We start from the raw sequence: 24,896 nt of genomic DNA, 5'->3' as shown, positions 1-24,896 counted from the left end.
GGGGGCCTGATGTTGCTAAAACCTGTATGAGACTGCTGCTTCCACTAGGAAGAGGGACAGCAGCAAGGATGTAACTTGTCATCAAAGTTTGGTAATAAGTCACTGCAGATATTGAGCAAGAAAGGAGAGTTTCTTGTGTTAAATAAAGAAAAAAAAAATCCTAGGAATAGAATTACCATGCTGTGCTGTGCTATGCTAAGTCACTTCAGTGATACTGGACTCTTTGTGACCCTATGGACTGTAGTCCGCCAGGCTCCTCTGTCCATGGGATTCTCTAGGCAAGAATATGGCGGTGGGTTGCCATTTCCTCCTCCAGGGGATCTTCCCAACCCAAGAATCAAACTCGCGTCTCTTCTGTCTCCTGCACTGGCAGGCAGGTTCTTTACCACTAGCGCTACCTGGAAGCCCATATGATCCAACAACTCCACTACTGGGCATATACCCTGAGAAAACCATAAGTGAAAGAGCCGTATGTACCCCAACGTTTGTTGCAGCACTATTTACAATAGCTAGGACATGCAAGCAACCTAGATATCCACTGACAGATGCATGGATAAAGACATTATGGTACATATATATTACTGAATATTACTCAGTCATATAAAAGAACACATTTGAGTCAGTCCTGTGGATGAACCTAGAGCATGTTACACGGAGTGAAGTAAGTCAGAAAAACCAGTATCATATATTAATGGAAATATGTGGAATCTAGAAAGATGGAACCTACTAGCAGGGTAGCAATGGAGATGCAGACATAGAGAACAGATTTGTGGATACAGTGGAGGGAAGGAGAGGGTGGGATGAACTGAAAGAGTAGCATGAAAACATATAAATTACTGTATGTAAAACAGATAGCCAGGGGAAATTTGCTGGATGATGCAGGGAGCTCAAATCAGGTGGCCTGTGATGACCTAGAGGGATGGGATGGGGTCAGGTGGAAAATGGGAGGGAGGTTCAAGAGGGAGGGGTTATTCATCTTGATATATGAATATCTATGGCTGATTCATGTTGATGTATGGCAGAAACCAACACAATATTGTAAAGCAATAATCCTCCAATTAAATTTTTTTTAAAAAATAAAAAGCATATAAAACTAAAAAAAAAAAAAAAAAAAATGGTGGTCGATTTAGAAAAAAAATCAAGTGAGCACCCCAGGGGATTCCAGGGTGTGTCTGCCTTTGCCACTACACACGGGCCCCCAGAGTCGCCTCCCCCTCCAACCGCCGTCCAAACGAGGACCTTCCTCTGCCATCTGAAGTCCCACATCTGGCTCTGTTTGATGGCTTTAAATTCCCGTGGCAAAAACCCCTGACACATCTATCTACCTGGTGACCTGGACAATCACATGTCTTTTAGGCAGTGAGAACTCACCCCCAAAGTGGGCAAGGAATTGAAACACACAGCTCTCCTAATTAAACCGTCTCTCCCTGGATCAGGCCCGCTGGCTGGGGAAAAGGATTCCATTCTGTGTGGGGAACATGCTGGTATGTGCTCAACCTGGCATTCATCCACCCTCTTGTGATGACTCTCTGCCATTCCCTGATTGGGAAAGATTTGTCGTTGTTGCTATTGTTCAGTTGCTAAGTCGTGTCCGACTCTTTTCAACCCCATGGACCGCAGCATGCCAGGCTCCTCTGTCTTCCACTACCTCCTGGCGTTTGCTCAAATTCAAGTCCACTGAGTCGGTGATGCTATTCAACCATCTCAGCCTCTGCCATCCCCTTTTCCTTTTGCCTTCAATCCTTTCCAGCATATCAGGGTCTTTTCCTATGAGTCAGTTCTTCACATCAGGTGGAGTTTCAGCAACAGTCCTTCCAAAGAATATTCAGGATAGGGAAATGGCTACTCTCAAAGACAGGAGAAAGACCATCTCAGTCCCACGGTCATACAAAGCCTCTCTTGTGTCAATTCCCTTTCATTGTAGACTTCAAAGCATGCATTTTTGAAATGCCTCAAGAACTTCAGGTATGAAACAGCTCCATTTCATGCAGGTCATGAGAATAAACCCTTGAGGTCAGCCTGCAATTCTGATGTTCTCCACACTACCAGAATTAGATCTCTTTCATGTAGCAAGTTTTCAGGTGAAATGTACTTGGCCACAGTGGGATGTGGGCTACAGTGCTTTTCTTCTTAATCCACCTTCTCTGGTTTCTAACTCAAAGTGAAAGTGAAAGTGAAGTCACTCAGTTGTGTCCGACTCTTTGTGACCCTGTTGGACTGTAGCCCACCAAGCTCCTCCGTCCATGGGATTCTCCAGGCAAGAATACTGGAGTGGGTTGCCATTTCCTTCTCCAGGGGATCTTCCTGACCCAGGGATCGAACCCAAGTCTCCTGCATTGCAGGCAGAAGCTTTAACCTCTGAGCCACCAGGGAATCCCTGAGCCACCAGGGAATCCCTCAACATCCCTCTCAATTCTATCATGCCCATTTCACAGGTGGTGAAACTGAGGTAGAATGGCATGTAACCTTGCGACCTGATGCACTATAGCCCATCAGGCTTCTCTGTCCATGGAATTCTCCAAGCAAGAATACTGGAGTGGGTAACCATTTCCTCCTCCAGGGGATCTTCCCGATCCAGGGATCGAACCCAGGTCTCCTGTACTGCAGGTGGATTCTTTACAGTCTGAGCCACCAGGGAAGCCCTTTGGAGACAAGAGAGGGGACGCCAGACCTAGAAGCCCTGACCTGGCTGGCTGCTCCTTGCACCAGGCTCTGCCCCCCAGTCGCCTCTGCTCACACTGCCCCACAAGGCACTGCTGGCCCGTGTAAGAGCCACAGGTCCCCATCTCCTCTGGAAGAGGTCTGCTCAGGATCCCACGACCAAATGTGTTCCACTCAATTTTCCTTCCTTGTCAAAGGGAGCCTAATGGTTCCATGGCTCCCTTCTTCTGAAATCAAAGCCCTTTGCAAACTCTCCCATTAATTTATATAAACTGTCTAGTAAGTAAAGTGAACTCAGGGTATGATTACCCCTATTTCAGAGATGAAAGCCAGAGACAAACAGGGTACTGCGCAAGGTCCTGTAAACGGCTGTATTGCCCAAGTTCCTACAAACTGTTACCAGAGGCCAGAGTCCCATCCTATCCTGGTATTCTGACTTCACAAATGACACAGAGGAGAGATGAGGGTAGTGTTTAGTTATAACATTATCTGAGCTGCAGAGATTACAAGCCCAGGCAAGCTGCTGATCACCTTGGCTCTTCCCAGTCCCTGTCTCTTCCCAGTCCCTGTCTCCCGGGTAGAGGTGGCTCACAAAGATGCCCGCTGACCTGAGGAGTGGGCAAGTTCCACCTCACAAGATTTACTGAGGCATCACCCACCCCTGCAAGTTAATTTCTGATGCCTTTGCTTCAGAAGTCCACAGACACTGACTGATCCCAAGACACCCGTGGAGGCTGAGAGCAACAAGCGTTTCTCATAATTTGTAGAAGGGGTTGGGGATGGGGGTGGAGAACAGACAGTATTCTGCCCAGGCCCACAAAGCAGGTACCCCCAAAGTCTGGGGGTACCCATCTGCTGCCATCAGTGTTCTGCCTCCAGTTCATCCAAAGTGGCAGAGGAATCCAGACCAGTGGTTCTCAAAGTGGCCACAACCCAGGGAAGCCATCAAGTGGAGGATGGGGTCGGGGAAGGGTTACAGAGAAGCTCTTGGGGATACATAGGCCATATGCTTTTGCCTCTGGAGGCCTAACAACTCCAGTGACCTCAGTCCTCGGCACTGTGGCCCTGGACTGGACCCCCTCCCACTTACCACAGTGCCCAGAAGGAGACTGGGCACTTCTTGGGCAGTGCCTGCAGACTGCCCATGGGAGGGGCCAAGAGAGAAGAGGTGAGGCGAGGAGAGGCAAGCCCCTTGATGGCAAGGAGAGTTCTTGTCGGTCGCTGTATCCCCAGGGCCCAGCAGAGGCTGACATACAGCGCAGGGAATGCTAAGCAAAACAGCCGGCGGCAGGGAGTTGGCTGGTGGGCAAGTCACATGGGACACGGGGTGATGAGGTGGGGCTTTTTCTATCTTCAGCCTTCATTCATTTATTCCTGCTTCACTGAATGAACATTTAAGGAAGAGTTAATATAAGGCAAGGACAGAGCAGGGCTCCAGATGAAAGCAGGAAGGGTAAGTGGGAGCAGAGGGAGGGGAATAAATGTTTACTGACTTCTGATTACGAACCAGACACAGACTTATGTTAAAACTGATGCTCTCTAGGAACTCAGTTCGGTTTTTTAAAAACAAACATCTCAACAGGAAGCATAGTGAACACAGGTGAGAGTGGAGTGAGGAGTTGGTAGGGGGTCAGCTCTGAGGGATTGGGGTGCTGGGAGCCCAGGAGGCCTCCCTATAGAGGAGACTGATGTTAGAACAGGAGTCAGAGGGTCAGGGGCAGGCGACAGCAAGGCCGCCATAGGAGCCACTCACAGAGCGTCCACAGGCACAGAGACAACAGCTCTGTGGGGGGTGCTACCTCCCACCCTAAGGAGATCAGATTGGGACTGAGGCAGAGGTCAGACTGGGACTGAGCTGGGAAAGGAACAGGAGCTGATCTGTGTTCCCTTCACTGAGAAGAGACAATGTATCACTGATTGCTCACTGAGAGAGAAACTTTCTCTTTTCTTTTCCTTTCCTTCCTTCCTGTCTTTCTTTTTTCTCCTCTGGGCTTTCACCCCCACATAGCTCACAAACCCAGATGCCTACACAAGCCAGGCAGGTGTGTCAGAGACTGTCTCCCCTGAAAGCTCCATCCCAGCTTGGGCACCTCCTGGAGGGCAGGCCCAGCGTGACCAGACCTGCCTGGTCTCCAAGGGAGGCTAGAAACCCACAAGCTGTGACATCTCCCCATTTTTAAATTTCAGTAACCAGTTCAAAGTTGTAACGACCGCGGGGTGTGCTGTGGTTTGCCACCTGACATCGACATCACACCTTCCATGAGAGACACATGCGGGGAGGACAGAGTCTGCAGAAGGAAGGCACGTGTGAGAGGGGTGAGGAGACAGACATTTCTCGGGTGTCCTGGAGCCCAGCTTCTGCCTTGGTGTAGGGGCTGACCAAGCTGGAGCAGCGCCCGCCAGAGACGAGGAGGCAGTGTCCAGGTGCGACCCTGGCCTTGCCAAACCTCACAGCGTGGGGAGGGGTCACGAACTCTCCGGCCACTGGTTCTGCTGCTTGCAGTCTTGCCCTCATCTTCTTTCCACTACTCTCTATCTTAATGAAATCGAGCTCATGTACCTTGAACACGGGAAACACGATCGAGTGGAAGATAATGAGGCCCCGAAGTGACTACAGAACCCCCGGTGGATGGAGGCCAAAGCGCTGCCCTTGGTCACTACTCCCTGAGACGGTGGCTGCAGAATGTCCTGATGGGACTCCTGCCAGGCCTCAGCTCGGCAGCCCTCCAGATCTGACCTCAAGCGGGAAAACAGAAAGGTATTGATGGCTCCCGTTCAGTGAGGACCTATCTTGGGACTGTTCAGCTCAACAACAAATACTTTCAACTGATATTAGATCCTGTGCAAGGATAAACTCGCCAGGCGGAGGAGAGGGCGGGGGACGGGGAGTTAAATCTGAAAGCATAACTCAGCATTTTCTAAACAGGAGGGCGCTCAGATCAGAGTAAGGTGTGCAGCCCTAGAGATGGCTGGCGGTGCCCCTCACCCCTTGCTTCTGCATAAACAATTAGTGCTACGTCTCTTCCTGCTGGGTGCAGAACAGAAACAGAACCTGGGGACTGAGGTCCTAGGTTTGTGCTCTGGCTCCTCAGCTCCTTAGCTGTGTGACCTCAAACACGTCCCTTAACCTCAGTTTCCTCATCTGTAAAATGGGCAGCATGATGATAATCCCACCTTGGGGGCTGCATGTGTGCCTGGCATGAGCAAGCAGCCCTGAGAGGGCTTTGTCATCTCCTGAGTCCAGAATAAATATTAATTATTCTGCCTCCTGGGGGACAATCCGATGATTTGAGGTGACTCCTGAGTCTCCAGGGTTCAATACTGAGTTAAGGAAATAACTGCTATTTCTGAACCATAATACATAACTCTGACTGAGCCAGTGCGTCTGTTTTCCTGGCTCCACCAGGAGCTTAAGCACTGGCTCTGATTACTCCCCTCCTCACCCTTACCAGCCAACCTTTCCTTGCCAACTACTTCAAGCCTGAAATCACACTGCAAGGCGAGTTGTAAAAGCCTTGGCTTTTCTTGTCCCTTTTTCACATCTCCCTAGGGCAGCACAAGAAGCTGTTACCAAGGCAACCTGCATAGTTCAATCTCCGCATGTTATTTGAAAATGGCCCCATTTCTCCCCTTGTGACAAAAACACCTGTGGCTGCCTTAGAAACCTTCCTAAGCCTACTGCTAATGAGGAAATATGTTCTGACCTGATTAAATTTTCTTTTCCCAGGACGATTTCAACTGTTAAATCAAGTAAGCAGACATTCGGTCACCTAACTTCCCACAGGACTTGACAAAAGCAAACCACCCATCATGCACTTCTCACTTGCCCCCAAACACCGTCGAACTGACCTGCCTTGACAATCTGAAAAGGTGGTATGTACCGGAAGTCTTCCAGAAGGAAGACTTCTTTTGTTTCCTTTATTTCTAAGGAATTTCTGGAGTTGGGATTGGGGTCGGAGATCCCTCCATACTTCCCAGTGCTAAATAGTTAAAACAGTGTGAAAGGCAGTGGAAAGAGTTTAAGGCTTGAGAGTCCAATATTCTGGATTTAAATCCCAGGTTGACCTTTTACTGGGCTTTAGACAGTAAAGAATCTGCGTGCAATGCAGGAGACCCAGGTTTGATCCCTGGGTTGGGAAGATACTCTGGAGAAGACTGGAATGGCTACCTACTTCAGTATTCTTGTCTGGAGAATTCCATGGACTGGGAGAGGAGCCTGGCAGGACACAGTGCATGGAGTTGCAAAGAGTCAGACATGACTGAGCAACTAACTCAACAACTTGACCTTTTACTAGTTATGTAACCTTGGGCAAATTATTCAGCCTCCTAATTCTGTTTCTTACTGGTAACACGGGAGTAACTCTACCAACTTCATGGGATGGTTGTAAGAGTTTAGCAAGAAATAAACACGAAAACTTCTGGAGGTGCTAGGAAAACCACCAAGCCAGTGCTAGGTAGCATTAATTCATGCACTCTCACACTTTTTCAAAAGATGGGGAAACAGTGTCAGACTTTATTTTTGGGGGATCCAAAATCACTGCAGATGGTGATTGCAGCCATGAAACTAAAAGACACTTACTCCTTGGAAGGAAACTTATGACCAACCTAGATAGCATATTCAAAACAGAGACATTACTTTGCCAACAAAGGTCCGTCTAGTCAAGGCTATGGTTTTTCCTGTGGTCATGTATGGATGTGAGAGTTGGGCTGTGAAGAAAGCTGAGCGCTGAAGAATTGATGCTTTTGAACTGTGAAGTTGGAGAAGACTCTTGAGAGTCCCTTGGACTGCAAGGAGATCCAACCAGTCCATTCCAAAGGAGATCAGTCCTGGGTGTTCTTTGGAAGGACTGATGCTAAAGCTGAAACTCCAGTACTTTGGTCACCTCATGCGAAGAGTTGACTCATTGGAAAAGACTCTGATGCTGGGAGGGATTGGGGGCAGGAGGAGAAGGGGACGACAGAGGATGAGATGGCTGGATGGCATCACCGACTCGATGGATGTGAGTTTGAGTGAACTCCGGGAGTTGGTGATGGATAGGGAGGCCTGGCGTGCTGCAATTCATAGGGTCGCAGAGTCGGACATGACGGAACGACTGAACTGAACTGAATTGTTGTAAAGTGCTGCCCGACAACCCTGCCAGGCTCCCAGCTAGGCCCATGTGGGAGAACTCTGAAAGAACAGGTTCCAGAAGGCAGCAAAGGATATGGCTTTCTGAAACAGACTCCAGACCAATCTGAACAAAGGTCCACACACATTAGGGGACTCATACATCTATGGGGGATGTATGGTCTCTCAGGACAAGGCTTTTGGAGCGCATTATCATCAGTACATTAATATTTACATGACTGGATGCTCCTCAGGTCCCTGAATAACTCCATCTGATGCCTCTTTCCCCAGAGACAGGTTCCAAGTGAGAAGACCCAGGGATGATGAGCCATTTACTGTGCCAAGTGCAGGAAGGCACCCTTATCACTTTTTTTCTCCCCAAACTAGATTCCCCTCCTGATTTCCACTTCCAGCAGCCTTCCATCCTCACTTCTCCCCTCCAGGCTAGTTCCTTCACCTCTGAGGCCCACCACCAGGTTTGATCTAGTCGTTGTTCAAATGTCTTTTAGGTGCGTCCATCGCTACCCTTTCACAAACTCCAAAATGGGACTTCCTACCTCCAAATTGTCAGGCACCTAAGGATTAATGTTTTTTAAACACTGCTTCTAACTCCATCCAACCTTCCCTGAAGCTCACCATATATTTGCTTTCCCCTTCCCTCTTCTGTTTATCTCTCTAACACCTTGGCTGGGAAGAGTCTAAGCATAGCCTGACATGCTGTCAGGACCTGCACCTCCATCCTCTTTCCCCATGTGCCTCCTGAGCCCATTCCTGATGTCTTCCGAAACTTTATTAACCCCCCAGTGCTCAGGACACGTCACAGAGGCCATGCTCTGGGCGAAGGGGTAAGGGAAGAGCCGCACTCTCCCAGCTCAGTCTTCCCATTGACATCATGGGGGTCCCCAAGACACCTTCTAGGAAGGCAGTTGGAAAACCCCAGCCCGACCCCTCACTCCTGTTGATCCCCACCATCCCCTCCACCACTTGCCTTATCCCCCGTCCTCCAGCAGGGCACAGAGGGAGTGAGCAAGGGCGGGCTCTGCACAGTAAACGGTATGTGGTTCTCACAGAGCACATGGGAAAGCTGCAGCGGTCTTGGGGAGAAGCAGTAAGGAGGGGCAGAGGCGGCTTACTTCATCCCCCTAGACCTCAGTCTCACCTGTAACACAGGAGTTTTACAAGGACAAATGAGTTGGTCCCAGGGAAAACTAACGCTCTGTTCTCAGGCCAGGTTCAATAAAGGGTCATGATTCTTATTACCATGGCTGAGTTCCCACACTCAGCCCATTCTGATGTTTTAACTCAAGCCCTTCTCACATGGACGCTAAGGAAAGAAAACCTCAGATTTCTCCAGAGATCACATCAGTCAACAGAATGACAGAACTCAGATGGCTGGATGGAACTCAGATCAATAGCATTCAGCTTCAGTAAATACGATGGCCAAAAAAATAGGCCATCTAATAAGTAGTCCATTCTGGAAACTTCCCGACAGTAAAACACAGCCCAACCACTTAAGAGAAGCCTCCTGCTTGTCTGCCCTGTGGCTCTGATGTGAAAATAAAAACATCCTAAGCTACTTCACATCAAACTTTCATTTCTTTTTATTCCATCCCAACTGCTGAGATGACTCAGAAAGGATCTCGCTCTGCGGCTGGCAGTCTTCCACCCCACCCCACACTTTCTCATCTGCAGACCAGGCTGAGCAAACAGGTTCAACCAACCCAAGGATCAAGATGAAGGTTAAGCCAAAGACACACTCAGGGCAAATAATAGGAATCTGTACAGGGTCATGCTAGTGGGTCTGTTTTACCTCCAAGATGAGGGGCCTCATTCTCCAAGCTGACGTGGGGCCATCCTAGGCTGGTATAGAGTGAGGCCAGATCCAGACCCTCCCTCTGCCAGCCATGTCTGACCCTACAAATTTCTGGGTCCAGCAGAGGCAGGTAGGTGCGTTGTCGGGGCTGGGGCGGGGCAATAGTGTAGTCACGGAAAAAGAGAAACCAGGCCTGAGCCTCCTCAACTCTACTCATGACTCAGGCAGCAATCTACAGAGGCCATCACCACACAGGTGAGACAGGGCTGAGCTGTATCAGCACCACAGTGAGCTCTAGACTCCCCTCCCTCCTAGTGCACAGGAGCCACAGGAACCAAGGTCTCTGGCAGCTTCCTGACTGGTTTTAGCAGACTCAGCCTTCTCCAGCACTCTTCCACATCCCCCAGGAAAATACAGAGAACACAGTCAATCAGGGCTGCTGAAAACTGGTTTTTAAAACACCCAGTGTTTGGTATCACGCTCAAAATCTTGTGCTCTTCAGCTTGGCATTCAAGGCCCTGCACCAGCAGAGCCTGAGCCTCCTCTCCCAGCTATATCTCCCTCCACGCCTCCATGGGCTGTGGACTCCACTTGACTCTCTGTTCTACCTATTCCCAGAACAAACTAAAAGCTTCTGATCACCTGGCAAATATTCCGCATCTAAAAAGATCAATAAGATGGGGACCCTGTCCTCTAGGAACCCCAAGTTTTGCTGCTCTGTCTTTGCTCTTACTGTTCTGTCCACCTAGCCTGGAATTTCTTCCTTATGCCTTCTCCAGCTTGAAAATGCCTGGTGATCCCTTATTGTCAGCTATCTACGAAGTATTCCTTGCTCTTTCCCCAAAGACATCATCCTGCCCTCCCATGGTGCTCTTTACATGAAGTGAAGTGAAAGTATTAGTCACTCAGGTGTCCAACTCTTTGCAAGCCCATGGACCTTCCAGGCTCCTCTATCCATGGAATTCTCCAGGCAAGAATACTGGACTGGGTAGCCATTCCCTTTGCCAGGGGATCTTCTCAACCCAGGGATTGAACCCAGATCTCCTACACTGCAGGTGGATTTTTTACTGAGCTACCAGAGAAGCCCAACACACCATGCAGCAATGTCTATGTAGGAATCAGCATGATTCTCCAGCAAGACTGGGAGATTCCCAAGAGCCCAGCATATGTCTCATTCACGTCTGCCTGCACGCACCAAGGTCAAGGCCTATGCATGCACGAGGTCTCCAGTGAGTGCTGACAACAGGGGGACCTTCTGTTTTTGGCAGACTTAGAGGAGCAGGGTCCAGACTTACTCTGCTGCTTCAAACAACTCCAAACCAGACAAAGTAAATGTAACAACAGTTTCCAGACACTGGATGTGAGGCAACAGAGGATGGATTCCTCAGAGGGTCAGAGCAAATGAGGTTAGTTCTTCTTGTCCCAACTCTATAGACAGTTTCCAGGCCATGGCACAGGGAGGGGATATCCAGGAAATGTCCAACAGTCTCCCCAAGTTGGGAAGAGACAGCTGGGACTCTAGGTAGTCAGAGTTCACAGGAGAGAGATACACACAGAGAGATCTGTGGAAATCTGCAGGAGATCCCCCTCCAGGTTTCTGCTGAGTGTTGACAGTACTGGTCAGGATTAGAGCGAACAATCTTTGAGCTTCACATTGAGCCAAGACTAATTTGTGCCCCAACCCACCAGAGTGGAATTACCTCGTAACTCATAGAACATCAGTAGGGCACTGAACATGGCGTTGCTTGGTAGTGTGATAATTAATGCTGGTATAAAGGCTGGTCTCAGCTATCACTGGTGAACAGTAAGCCTTCAAAAGATCACACCATTTTCAAGTAACTTAACTGTCCTCAAACAATTCCAAGACTATTTATAAAAATACAAAAGTAACCAGAACCCAACAGGGCAAAATTCCCAACATTCAACATCGAAACAAAAATTTTCAAATATACCAAGAAGAAAATATAACCTATAATGAGGGGAAAACCAATCAGTAGAAACAGATTCAAAAATATAGATAATATAACTAGCACACAAGGACATTAAATGGTTCCTGTAATTATCTTCCATATACTCAAAATGCAAAAGAAGATTAAGCATGTTAAGCAGCGACAAAAAAATAAAAGACCCAAATCAAACTTCTAGAAATGGAAACTACAAATGTCTGATATAAAAAACATGCCATACGGAAATAACAGCAGATTAGACACTACAGAAGAAAAGATCAATGAACTTGAAGAAACAGAAACTATGCAAAACCAACCACACACATACACACACAAACTGGGGAAAAAGTAAATTCAGCATCAGACAGCTGTGGAACAACTTTAAGAATACTAAAATACATGTGACGGCATTTTCCAAAAAGGGGAGAGAGAATAGAGAAAATCCCTAAAGAATGACTAGTTGAAAAATTTCCAAATGTGATGAAAGCTTTAAATTCACAGATACAAAAACTCAATTAACTCAAGCACAAGAAATATGAAAACGACCCCAAAAGTGAAAGTGAAAGTCACTTAGTCATGTCCGATTCTTTGTGACCTCATGGACTAAACAGTCCATGAAATTCTCCAGGCCAGAATACTGGAGTGGGTAGCCTTTCCCTTCTCCAGGGGATCTTCTGAACCCAGGGATCAAACCCAGGTCTCCCACATTGCAGGTGGATTCTTTACCAGCTGAGCCACAAGGAAAGCCCAAAACTAACCAAGGCACATAATAATTCAATCATTTAAAATTAGTCATAAAAGTAGCCAGAAGTAAAAGAGAATGAACAGGTGAACTTCATAAAATAAAAATGACAACAGATTACTCATATGAAACAATGCAAGCCAAAAGACACCAGAACCACATCTTAAAATGCTGAGAAAAATATAATTGACTTAGTGACATGTATGACAACAAGAGTATAAAGGCCACGAGGGAGGAAATGAGAATATACTATGGTAAGGTTTTTATACTACATGTAAAATAATATAAGATCACTTGCTTGTAGACTATGACAAGTTATGACACATATCATGAATCTTAAAGCAACTACGTAAAAAAAAAAACCTAATAAACTGACAAAGGCAATAAAAAATGGAATTAAAAAAAAACTACTCGATCCCAAATTACTCAGAAAAAAAAAGGGGGGATATAAGAAGAAAAAACATAGGACAGATTGAAAACAAACAGCAAGATGATAGAGTTAAATCCAACCAGAGTTAACCCATCAGAGGTAAACCTGGCACAGAGTTGTACCCTGGGCCCCAGATGCCAGCAGATCCCCATGCACAGCACTACACAGTGAAAAGAGAATCCGCCAGGCCCCAGCACCCAGCATCCCATGTGCCTCACACCTAAGGCCTGTCCCTCAGGTGATTGACTGCACCCCACTGAGGAGACTCTGACACGATGTTCTCCAGATGGGTAGACTCACACTTCATCCTGGACTCAGAGCACACCTGTCAGAGGGAATTGTATGGAAAACATCCCAGTTGACACGCTCAGGTTAAATTAAAATGCATGATCTGAAGCAAGATGGTGCAGTACAAAGACTTTCAGAGTTAAACTTAACTACAGTAATAATCACATTAAAAGTAAATGGCCTAAATATCCCAATTAAAAGGCAGAAATTATAAGGCTGAATTTACAAACTGCAAAGCTCATCTATATGCTGCCTACAAGAAATTCACTTTAAATGTAAAGACACAAACAATTCAAAAGCAAAAGGATGTAAAGAGATACACCACACAAACACTAATTTTTAAAATACCTATCCATTTATTTAATTGTGGTAAAATATACATAACATTTTCCATTTAAAACATTTAATGTGTACAGTTTTGTAACATTAAATACATCACACTGTTGTATTTCACCACCATCTACCTCCAGAACTTTTCTATTATCTCAGACTGAAACTTGTACTTCTTAAACATTAACTCCCATTCCTCCCTCTCCTGTGCCCTTGACAACCATCACTCTTCTTTCTGATTCTATGAATTTACTACTCCAGGTACCTTATATATGAGGTTGTTGTTCAGTCACTACCATCTCTTTGCAACCCCATGGACTGTAGTCCGCCAGACTCCTGTCTATGGGATCTCCCAGGCAAGAATACTACAGTAGGTTGACATTTCCTTTTCCAGGGGCTCTTCCTGACCCAGGGTTGAACCGGAATCTTCTGCATTGTTAGGAGGTTCATTTACCCTTTAGTGACTGACTTGTTTCACTTAGCATTATTGCTTCAACTTTCATCCATGTTGTCAAAACTTTCCTTCATTCTTAAAGCTGAATGACGTTCTGTTGTGTGCAGGTATCACATTCATTTACCCATTCATCTGTCAGTGGACCCTTGAGTTGCTTCTACCTTTTGGTTATCGTGAATGATGCTGCTGGAAACACTGGTGTAGAGATACCTGAGTCTGTTTACATTTCTTTAGGGTATATACTCAGAATTGGAATTGCTAGATCACATGGTAATTCTATCTTTAATTTTTTGAGGAACTGCCATACTGTTTTCCACAGCAGCTGTACACTTTACACATTTCCACCAGCAATACAAGAAAGGGATCCATCTGAGCCACTGGGCTTCCTTGGTGGCTCAGATGGTAAAGAGTCTGCCTGCAATGCAGGAGACCCAGGTTCAATCCCTGGGTTGGAAGATCCCCCGGAGAAGGAAATGGCAACCCACTCCAATATTCTTGCCTGGAAAATTACATGGACGGAGGAGCCTGGCAGGCTACAGTCCATGGAGTTGCAAAGAGTCAGACATGACTGAGCCACTAACAGTTGCCAATACTTCAGATGGTTTTCTTTTTTCTTTAACAACTGTTATTCTAATGAGTGAGAAGTGGTAGCTCCTTGTCATTTGATTCGAATTTCCCTAATGACTAGTGATATTGAGTATCTTCATGTGCTTATTGGCCATCGGTATATCATCCTTGGAGAAATGTCTATTCAAGACCTTTGTCAAATTTAACCTGGTTGTTTTTTCATTGTTGAGCTGTAGAAGTTCTTCAAATATTCTGATATCAATCCATTAGCACTAATTGTTTTTAATTTGGATTGGCTATATTAATACAACACAAAGTAGATTTCAGAACAAAGAATATTACCAGGGATTAAAAGGGTCATTTCATGATAAAGGAGGTCAGCTCATCAAAAGAACCTAACACTCCTAAATGTTTTAAGTGAATTATAACAATTCAAATCACACAAACTACATCCTCCGTTTACAACAAAATTAACTTAGAAATCAATGTTCACTAGACGGAAGAAGAACAAAATAATAGCATAATGCTGACTTTCCTCTTTTACTACTTGTAATTCCACACAGGAAGGAGCAGACGAATTAGCAAGACTTACATGTCTTCAATGCTAGGCATACCTGACCTGAGTCATTTGTTTCATTTTCTTGGTTCAGTCTGCCCTCTTCTCCCCACCCTAAACTCCAAGGACTGCACTTGTAAGCCACAGCTAAATCACAACAATCAAGCTGTTTGGCGTTTGCTCAAGCCTTTCACATAAACCAATGAAAAGGAAGAGAAATGTAATGGAGCAAACACGTACTAAATAAACCTCCTTTATAGTCCCCAAACCTCAGAGACACTGTTGCCTTTACAGAGATCTCTCTGTCATGGCACAACTATGCAGAAATAAACTGGAGCCTTCTGAAAACCCCAAACTCTAAGGAGAAACTAAACAATTTCCGGACAGAGATCCAATCAGATTAAAACAAGGTCTTTGCTGACCTGATTAGGTCAGTCTGGAAAAACCCTACCAGGACTGGACAACAGTGTCCAAGAGATGATTCATACAGCTGGTTACTCTGATGCCCTTTTCACAGCAGATTAGCAAATTACATAGCAATAAGCAAAAAGACAATAAGACCCCTTAGGAAAAATTTCACTTCCAAGCTCAACAAATCTACAAACTCCTTTTTTGTAAAGCAGTGCTTCCAAACTTGCCTTACAGTAAGAATCACCGAGTTCAAGCGTTAAAAATACAAATTCCTATGTCCTTCTGGGCTTCCCTGGTGGCTCAGTCGGTAAAGAATCCACCTGCAATACGGGAGACCTGGGTTTGATCCCTGGGTCGGAAAAATCCCCTGGAGGAGGGCATGGCAATCCACTCCATTATTCTTGCCTGGAGAATCTCCATAGACAGAGGAGCCTAGTGGGCTACAGTCCATGGGATTGCAAAAAGCTGCTCATGACTGAGTGACTAAGCACAGAACAGAACATGCCCTAGAGAACCTAAGCAAGAATATCTGGAGGTGTCCAGATGTTCAAAGAATATCCATATCTTTGACAAGCATTACAGATGCTTAACAGCCAGCAAATACATTAGCTTGGAAATAAGGCTCACGGGTTAAAACTCCCAATGTGGCCACTTAATGGCTGCAGCACTCCATCTAACATCTCTAGGTCTCCCTCACTTCATCCGCAAAATGGGTTCACCACCTACCTTGAACTGTTTCCAGAATCCTTGCTAACTGCTACTGCTAAGTCACTTCGGTTGTGTCCGACCCTGTGCGACCCATAGACGGCAGCCCACCAGGCTCCCCCGTCCCTGGGATTCTCAAGGCAAGAACACTGGAGTGGGTTGCCATTTCCTTCTCCAATGCATGAAAGTGAAAAGTTAAAGTGAAGTCGCTCAGTCGGGTCCGACTCTTAGCGACCTCATGGACTGCAGCCTACCAGGCTCCTCCGTCCATGGGATTTTCCAGGCAAGAGTACTGGAGTGGGGTGCCATTGCCTTCTCCAGAATCCTTATATGTTCACAAAGCCCCTAGAACACTGCCAAAAGCACAGGGCAGCAAGGTAAAAAATCAGAGCTATTGCTACCTTGAAATAAAACAAAAGAGCCATAGAAGCTGTCCAAATGAAATCTACTAAGAAAAATTTCAATCTAATGGAAACTACAAAGGCATCAGGCCAGATGTGTGGCATGATCTAGGGGGAAAAGCTTTTCTAGGCACTATGACTGCCAAGAATGCTAACTTTCTCACTCCAGGGTCCAGAACTTCACTGCAAGTCCTCTCTCCCATCCAGAACCAGAGTTCAGGCTGCGCAGGGTCACGGCTTTGAACAACAACCATCGAAAGTCTTTCCTTCCCAAGTCCCTCTGTCACCACCACCTGCAGCTCTAGGACCAACAACAGTCAGAGACCTGACAGTCAAGTGAAAGCATCTTGGGTGCACCAGTAGGAGATGGGACTCCTGAGTAAGAGGCAGGCAGCCAATGAAGAGGGTGGGAAAGGCCTCAGTCACAAACAGTAGTATCACTAGGACACTGCCGAAGTCTGTGAAGTTTTCAGAGTTAAGATGGGTCATTCTCAGGGTGAGTGACCCAGATACTGGGCAGCAGAGAAAGCACTGACTTGCTGAAACCCTGAGGTGCAGAGTCAAACACACACCCACTCAACCACCCTCTTGGAACCCAGGAGGAACCAGGGACACCTTGGAGATACACAAGCACCAATGACCTTTGTACCCTGCCGGCCCAGAACTAGGGATTGGTCAGTGATGCTGGGACAAGAATACAGGATAAGAACAGATCCAAGCTGCAAAGGTCGATGCTCACTGCCCTGGAGAAAGGGCACAACCCAAAGGGTTACAGACCAGAGCGTCATTTGGACTCCACTCTGGAGCCAGACAGCCGCTGGCAAGTCACCGCACTCATACCTCTTTCCCCACCTGTGAGATGGGCAACCTGATTCTAATGTCACCAGAAGTGTGACCGGCAAGAGCTTAAGTACGGGGTGGAGGGAGAAAAGCGGACAGTGATGGGTGAAGCGAGGCTGGACACCGGACCTGGGCGGGGAGCTCGAGTACTGCCTCCTTCCCGCGGTTCCACTGCACCGGGCAGGAACGCCGGTCCCGGCGGGAGTCACGCGTCCCTCGCGCCCAATCACCAGCCTTTGCCAGGTGAAGTGGGCACGCCCGGGGACGCGCCGGGAGCGACGGCCAGCGCCGCCCCCATTCCCATCCTCGCCCCTCCCCAGGTCCGACTCACGTACCCCAAGCCGCCTCCGCAGGCGCCACAGCCGTCGGGGGGTTAAATCGCAGCCTAAGCCCACATTTCCGGAATTGACGAGGCCCGCCCCCTCCCGCCGGAAGTGACCCCTTCAACGTCCGGGCGCTGGGAGGTGAGTCCCACGTCACTCTTCCCGCAGCACGTTGGGCGCGCCGCAGGCCTCTGAGTCACCACGATAGCGTACCCCCCCCCCCCGCCCCCCGGCCCCCAGCACCCCCGGGAACACTCGCCGCCACCCGGGGGACCACACCCACGGGAGGGCCCACGAGATCCCTCCCGTGAGCGGGGAGGCTGGCCCCGCGCCCACAGGCCATAGACCCGCCCCCAGAAGGGACACCATCCATTGGAGGGCCCTGGGCGAGTGCGCCTGCGCAGGTTTCCGCGGATGCTGTGACCGGAGAGAGATGGTCTCTTTTTTTTTCTTCCAAACAGTACCTGACCTTCAGGGTGAGGCTCAAAGTGGCCCAAAGGAGACCCGAAGGGAAACGAATGGAATTCCAGCACCAAGGGGACTCCCTCGACTGTCTGAGCTCAGACTTGGGAACCCCCACGCCAGGACTGAAGTGATCAGTGTCCTAAGTGTCCCCAAGCAAACAGCAGTGGCTGTCAAACTGGAACTGACTGGCTGGCTCCTCAAAACAACTGAGTAGCTTCCTGAAAAGTAACCTGTTTCCCAAGGCCCTCATTTGTTTATTTCAGTCTCTTGGTCGTGTCCCACTCTTTGCGACCCCGTGGACTGAAGCACGCCAGGCCTCCCTGTCCATCATCAAATCCCGGAGCTCACTCAAATTCATGTCCATCGAGTCGGTGATGCCATTCAACTATCTCATCTTCTGTCGTCCCCTTCTCCTCCTGCGTTCAGTCTTGCCCAGCATCGGAGCTTTTCTAAGGAGTCAGTTCTTTTCATCAGGTGGTCAAAGGATTGGAGCTTCAGCTTCAGCATCAGTCCTTCCAATGAATAGTCAGGGTTGATTTCCTTTAGGATTGACTGATTTGATCTCCTTGCTGTCCAGGGGACCCTCAAGAGGCTTCTCCAACATCCCAGTCCAAAAGCATCAATTCTTTGGTGCTCAGCTTTTATTTATAGTCCAATTCTCACATCCTTACATGACTCCTGGAAAAAAATCATAGCTTTGACTAGACGGACCTTTGTCAGCAAAGTAATGTCTCTTCTTTTTAATATGCTGTGTAGGTTTGTCAAATGTCTTCTAAGGAGAAAGCATCTTTTAATTTCACGGCTGCACTCACCATATGCAGTGATTCTGGAGCCCAAGAAAATAAAGTTTTTAACTGTTTTTATTGTTTCCCTATCTATTTGCCATGAAGTGATGGAAAATGGACAGGATGCCACGATCTTGGTTTTTTGAATGTTGAGTTTTAAGCCAGCTTTTTCACTCTCCTCTTTCGCTTTCATCAAGAGGCTCTTTAGTTCCTCTTCACTTTCTGCCATAAGGGTGGTGTCATCTGCATATCTGAGGTTATTGATGCTTCTCCTGGCAATCTTGATTCCAGCTTGTGCTTCATTCAGTCCAGCATGTCACATGATGTGCTCTGGATATAAGTTAAATAAGCAGGGTGACAATATACAGCCTTGATGTACTCCTTTCTGAATTTGGAACCAGTCTGTTGTTCCTAGTCTGGTTCTAACTGTTGCTTCTTGACATGTGTACAGGTTTCTCAGGAGGCAGGTAAGGTGGTCTGGTATTCCCATCTCTTTAAGAATTATCCACAGTTTGCTGTGATCTACACTGTCAAAAGCTTTAGCGTAGTCAATGAAGCAGAAGTAGTTGTTTTTCTGGAAGTCTCTTGCTTTTTCGATGATCCAACAGAGGTTGGCAATTTGCTCTCTGGTTCCTTGCCAAGGTCCTTGGTTACATTTAGTCCATTCTGTGTGGGTAGTGCTTAAAAAATAACAGGCAACCTTAGACAATACATCCTAACTCGCCCAGAATCACTGGGCTGGTGCCCCATGAAGCAAGGCCCTGCTGCTAGTGCTGTCTTGTCTAGGCAGCTTGTACTCGACAAGCTGACCTGGAGGTGAAGTGGTTCCCTGTCTGCTTCTTAGCAGCGTCCAAAATTGCAGCTTTGTAAAAGTGGTGCCCTAGGATGAGAGCTTCTTAGACCAAGGAAATCTTCCGACCAAATTGAAAATCTTATTCGATGTTGAATTAAGACCTGGCACTACAGTGCCAGGAACAACAATACTTTTGGCCTCATTCTCCTCATTTGATTCTTTTTTCTTGTTACACCTTTCCTTTCAATGGATACTCTCAGATTTCTTTTTCAAATTCTCGAGAGAGTGGATCTGATTGGCTAAGATAATCACTGTTGACTATTGAGCTGAGTTTACTCTTTCTTTGAAGAGTCCCTCATAGATTCCCTCGTGGCTCAGATGGTAAAGAGCCTGCCTGCAACGTGGGAGGCGTGAGTTCCATCCCTGGGTCTGGAAGATCCCTTCGAGAAGTAAATGGCAACCCGCTCAAGTACGCTTGCCTGGGAAATCCCATGGACAGAGGAGCCTGGCAGCTACATACAATCGATAGGATCACAAAGAGTCAGACATGACTGAGCGACTACAGTTTCACTTTCATGAAGAGTTCCTCATAGGCTGCCAGGGATGGAATCAGTGAGGAGGGCCATCTCAGCTACTGCCCCTTCTGGGACACAGGTAGCACTTTTGAGGGATGCTGTGGCTGGTTTTGAAAACGTTTCACTTTGAACATAATGTCAGCATGGCTCCCATTGACAGCAGCTGTCAGAGAGCTGGGTTGAAACTGTTTCTGGGGGCAGGGAGGGTCAAGACAGTGAATCTTAACCTTTTGTTATAAACATTTTTTGTGGTGTAATTTTTCATTTGGTATTTGTTTTAGAAAATACTGCTGATGGCTTGAGTTTATATTCTGCAATCCTTTAACTTACTGGTACAATGGTAGAACATGAATATGGACACAGTAGCCTGAGCTAGAGTAGTCATCTTGAACCATGAGGTAACCGTGAGACTAGAGGTCATGCCTGACCACACAACAAAAGAGAGGGAGCCTGAGCCCTGACACCATGGAGCTCCATGCCCCATGACACTGCTGGATGCCCACATCTGGATTTTTTTTAAATTTTATTTTATTTTTAAACTTTACATAACTGTATTAGTTTTGCCAAATATCAAAATGAATCCGCCACAGGTATACATGTGTTCCCCATCCTGGATTTTTATACAAAAGGAAGTAAACCACCTTTGTAAGCCACTGTTATTTTGGGTTTCCTATCACTGACATTCTTTAGAATGTCATTCATATACTCCACTTTTGGAAAGCCCCTTTGGTACCCCCAAGACTCGGTAAGTGCCGCCCTTGTATGTTCTTCAATCTCCTCACATTCCGCCCCCCCCTTTTTTTTTAGTATTTGCTACATTTTTCTGTAATTGAACATTCACTCTCTCTAGATGGAAACTTCTCTAAGGTAGGAAGACACTATTCTATACATCTTTTCACACGGATCCTAGAAACTCCTGAAAGACTGACAGCACTATCCTGTGACTGTGACAGACACAGAGATTCCACTGAGGGTGTTGAGAGGAAATGACAAGGCTGCTCTCTGAATCAACTGGGTCACTGCAAAGTCATCTTAGGATGGGGTGGGGAGAGTAATGCTGGCTGTGCTGAATAAGTAAAGATAGAGAATTAGGGCAAAGGAGGGAGGGGGCAAACGGCACAAAATTCAGGTCATCTGAAGCAGATGGCATTAGAAAAGCCTGCTCTTCCTAGCTTGTTTCCTCTTATTTCCCATTTCTGGCTCTTTTTAACCTCCCTACCCCCATGACCCTGGTCCTCTGTCACTTGTACCCATGTCCCCATATACCAGTCCTCGAATATTTCTAATTTTCCTATTCAGACTGACCCTGAACAGGCAAAAAGTGAGAAAGAGAAAGCAAAGACAGTTCCTTACTATCTTCTCTTGTTCATTCACTCCACATACATACACTGAATACCTGTACTGTTAGACCAGTGGATGCAAAGTGAACACATTATCCCCAGTTTCAAGGAAGTCACCTTCTTGGTTGAGATTTTAGAGTAAACAAGAGATATCCATATTCTAGCCATCTCAGTCCTTCAGATGACCTTGATCAGGAACAGAATACATATTAAAGTAGTCATCCTGTTTCTATCTGCTTCTCAATACTGAATCTCCTTAATACTGAATCTTGTTATGCTGGTGGACCCTAATACTGGGAAAGACTGAAGGCAGGAGGAGAAGGGGATGACAGAGGACAAGATGGTTGGATGGCATCTCAATGGACAAGCTCTAGGAGATGGTGAAGGACAGGGAAGCCTGGCATGCTGCAGTCCATGGGGTTGCAAAGAGTTGGGCATGACTGAGTGAACAACAACAAATGCTGGTGGACTGGATGAAGATATGATGTGAACAGAAGTAAGGGAGGTGAGACAGGCAGGTCAGAATGTGAGGTAGCAAAGACAAGATACTTAAGAAGCTGAGATATTGAGAAAGACTTGGAACCTGAGTCGGAAAAGCAGTTTTCCAAAAGAAGTTTGACCGTGTGGTAGGTTTAATCCCCAGTTCAGTGCTCAGGAGATCCCCAGTGAAGACTTTGTCTTTTCTTTTTGTCCTGTGAGATCTCAGGTCAGATCCATGTAGCTGTTTCTCATTCTTGCTCCTCCCCAATGACTCCCACTCTGTGCCTTGCATTTTGGCCTGATCCATCTTTTTGGGTGGATCTTTTGTGTCTCTTGAGGCAGGGGGTGGTAACTAACTATGCAATTGCCATTCTCAGGTTATCTTTAAAAACAGAATGCATTCTGTTATATAGCCATGTGCGCAGTAGCTACAAGATTGCATTTCCCACCCTCCTTTGCTCTTAGTCATGACTGGTGACTTTGTGATATAAGCAGACCTGTGAGAAGGATTTCTTGGAAGACTGCCTTCAAAGAGCTGATTCAGCTGGGAGATGAGTCTCTTTCCTTCCCCACCTTCTTCTTAACTGTTGTCTGGACTTCAGATATGATGGCTGGAACTCCTGCAGTTGTATTGACCCATCATGTGACCTTGGAGATGGAAACTAGGCAAGCTCTGGATGTCCCACATCCAGATTTCTTTTTATGGGAGAAAAAAAATCAAATTTTATCTTCTTAAAGATCTTGATGTTTTAGGTTTTTTGTAATGTGCATCCAAACTTAAACCTGACACAACTATGTGCTTAATATTGTAAGGCTTTATTATTATTTATTAGTTGGATTTGATCAATAAGTTCAGTTCAGTTGCTCAGTCGTGTCTGACTCTGCAACCCCATGGACTGCAGCACACCAGGCTTCCCTGTCCATCACCAACTCCTGGAGCTTGCTCAAACTCATGTCCACTGAGTTGGTGATGCCATCCAACTATCTCATTCTCTGTCGTACCCTTATCCTCCTGCCTTCAATCTTTCCCAGAATCAGGGGCTTTTCCAATGAATCAGTTCTTCTCATCAGGTGGCCAAAGTATTGGAGCTTCAGCTACAGCATCAGCCCTTCCAATGAATATTCAGGACTGGTTTCCTTTAGGATTGACTAATTTGATCTCCTTGCAGTCCAAGGGACTCTCAAGAGTCTTCTCCAACACCACAGTTCAAAAGCATCAATTCTTTGGTGCTCAGCTTTCTTTATAGTCCAACTCTCATATCCATACATGACAACTAGAAAAACCATAGCTTTGACTAGACCTTTGTCAGCAAAGTTATGTCTCTGCTTTTTAATATGCTGTATAAGTTTGTCATAGCTTTTCTTCTAAGAAGCAAGCATCTTTTAATTTCATGGCTGCAGTCACCATCTGTGGTGATTTTGGAGGCCCCAAAAATAAAGTCCCTCACTGTTTCCATTGTTTTCCCATTTTTGCCATGAAGTGGTGGGACTGGATGCCATGATCTTAGTTTTTTGAATGTTGAGTTTTAAGCCAACTTTTTCACTTTCTTCTTGCACTTTTATCAAGAGGCTCTTTAGTTCTTCGCTTTCTGCCATAAGGGTAGTGTTATCTGTATATCTGAGGTTCTTGATATAACTCCTGACAATCTTGATTCCAGTTTGTGCTTCATCCAGTCTGGCATTTCTCATGATGTACTCTGCATATAAGTTAAATAAGCAGGCTGACAATGTATAGCCTTGATGTATTCCTTTCCTAATTTGGTCAATGAATTTATATTTAATTTTTTTCCTTTATGCTTTTTGTTAAATTTATTTATAAACTGCATATATACCTAATCTTATATAAATGCAGAGTTGCAATTACAAATATGCTTTCTAATAGATTTTGGACTTCTTTCTTTCTTTTTTTGGCTTGGTGTCCCCACTTATTAACAACCTGGTGTATGCCCTCCCATATAAATCCCTCTCATCTAAATCCGAATCTACAGGTCCAAACAGGCTGAGAGCAGGGTGGGGAGAACCAAAGAAAAACAAAGCACAGGGCCATGAATGAAGGGTGGTGGCCCTTGTTGCTCATCATGAATGTTCTGTGGTAGGATCACATTCCCCTGCCCTTCTGCGTACTCACCACCCCCAGGTTTGCCATGACCATGGAAGTTACTTCAGCCAGTGGAATTTAAATAGAAGTGATATGTCACTTCCAAGTGGAGCCCTTTAAGAAACAGAGCCCAATTTGCCACACACTCCCTTCCCCTGCATCCAGAGGGAGCCTCCACCCACTTTCCTCCCTGAGAGAGTGTGATGAGCAGGGCTCCCTGTTCACAAAGTCAGATGTGAGTGAGGAATAAACCTCAGTTATATCGAGACTTTGAGATTTGGGGGTTTTATGTCTTCATAGTGTAACTTAGTTTCTCTTCACTTAAACAAGAGCGTATAACAGGCACTCCTAATTGTCTCCTTCTTCATTTGGTAACTAAACCCCTAGTCTAGGGCCACCCAGCTAAAAAGTTCATTTCCTAGCCTCTGTGACTTCATCGTAGCCAACGACAAATAAGTGGAAGTGAGTTTATAACTTTTGGTTGTGGCCTTTAATGAAAGGTGGATATCCTGCTTCCCCTTCTGTCCTTCTAGCTGGAATCAGTTCAGTTCAATTCAGTCACTCAGTCGTGTCCGACTCTTTGTGACCCCATGAATTGCAGCACGCCGGGCCTCCTTGTCCATCACCATCTCCTGAAGTTCACTCAAACTCATGTCCATCGAGTCGGTGATGCCATCCAGCCATCTCATCCTCTGTCGTCCCCTTCTCCTCCTGCCCCCAATCTCTCCCAGCATCAGAGTCTTTTCCAATGAGTCAACTCTTTGCATGAGGTGGCCGAAGTACTGG

At 46.4% G+C, this 24,896-nt stretch overlaps 1 protein-coding gene and 1 long non-coding RNA gene across 2 annotated transcripts in view; one reads left to right on the top strand and one right to left on the bottom strand.

The window, feature by feature from the left end:
- The window catches only part of VPS37C (VPS37C subunit of ESCRT-I), a 30,385-nt gene extending 12,687 nt beyond the window's left edge, over positions 1-17,698 (bottom strand). The window contains exon 1 of the mRNA XM_055581138.1: positions 17,587-17,698. The gene's annotated coding sequence lies outside the window, so the exon portion shown is untranslated. The remainder of the gene's footprint in view (positions 1-17,586) is intronic.
- LOC129652477 (uncharacterized) lies at positions 17,586-18,898 on the top strand. Its single transcript, XR_008714556.1, has 2 exons — positions 17,586-17,715; positions 18,036-18,898. It is a non-coding gene; the product is annotated as an uncharacterized LOC129652477 (long non-coding RNA).
- Positions 18,899-24,896: the final 5,998 nt, after the last annotated feature.

This window comes from Bubalus kerabau, chromosome 5 (genome assembly GCF_029407905.1).
Source record: "Bubalus kerabau isolate K-KA32 ecotype Philippines breed swamp buffalo chromosome 5, PCC_UOA_SB_1v2, whole genome shotgun sequence".
Classification (NCBI taxonomy): domain Eukaryota; kingdom Metazoa; phylum Chordata; class Mammalia; order Artiodactyla; family Bovidae; genus Bubalus; species Bubalus kerabau.
This window is presented reverse-complemented; position numbering and strand designations above follow the sequence as displayed.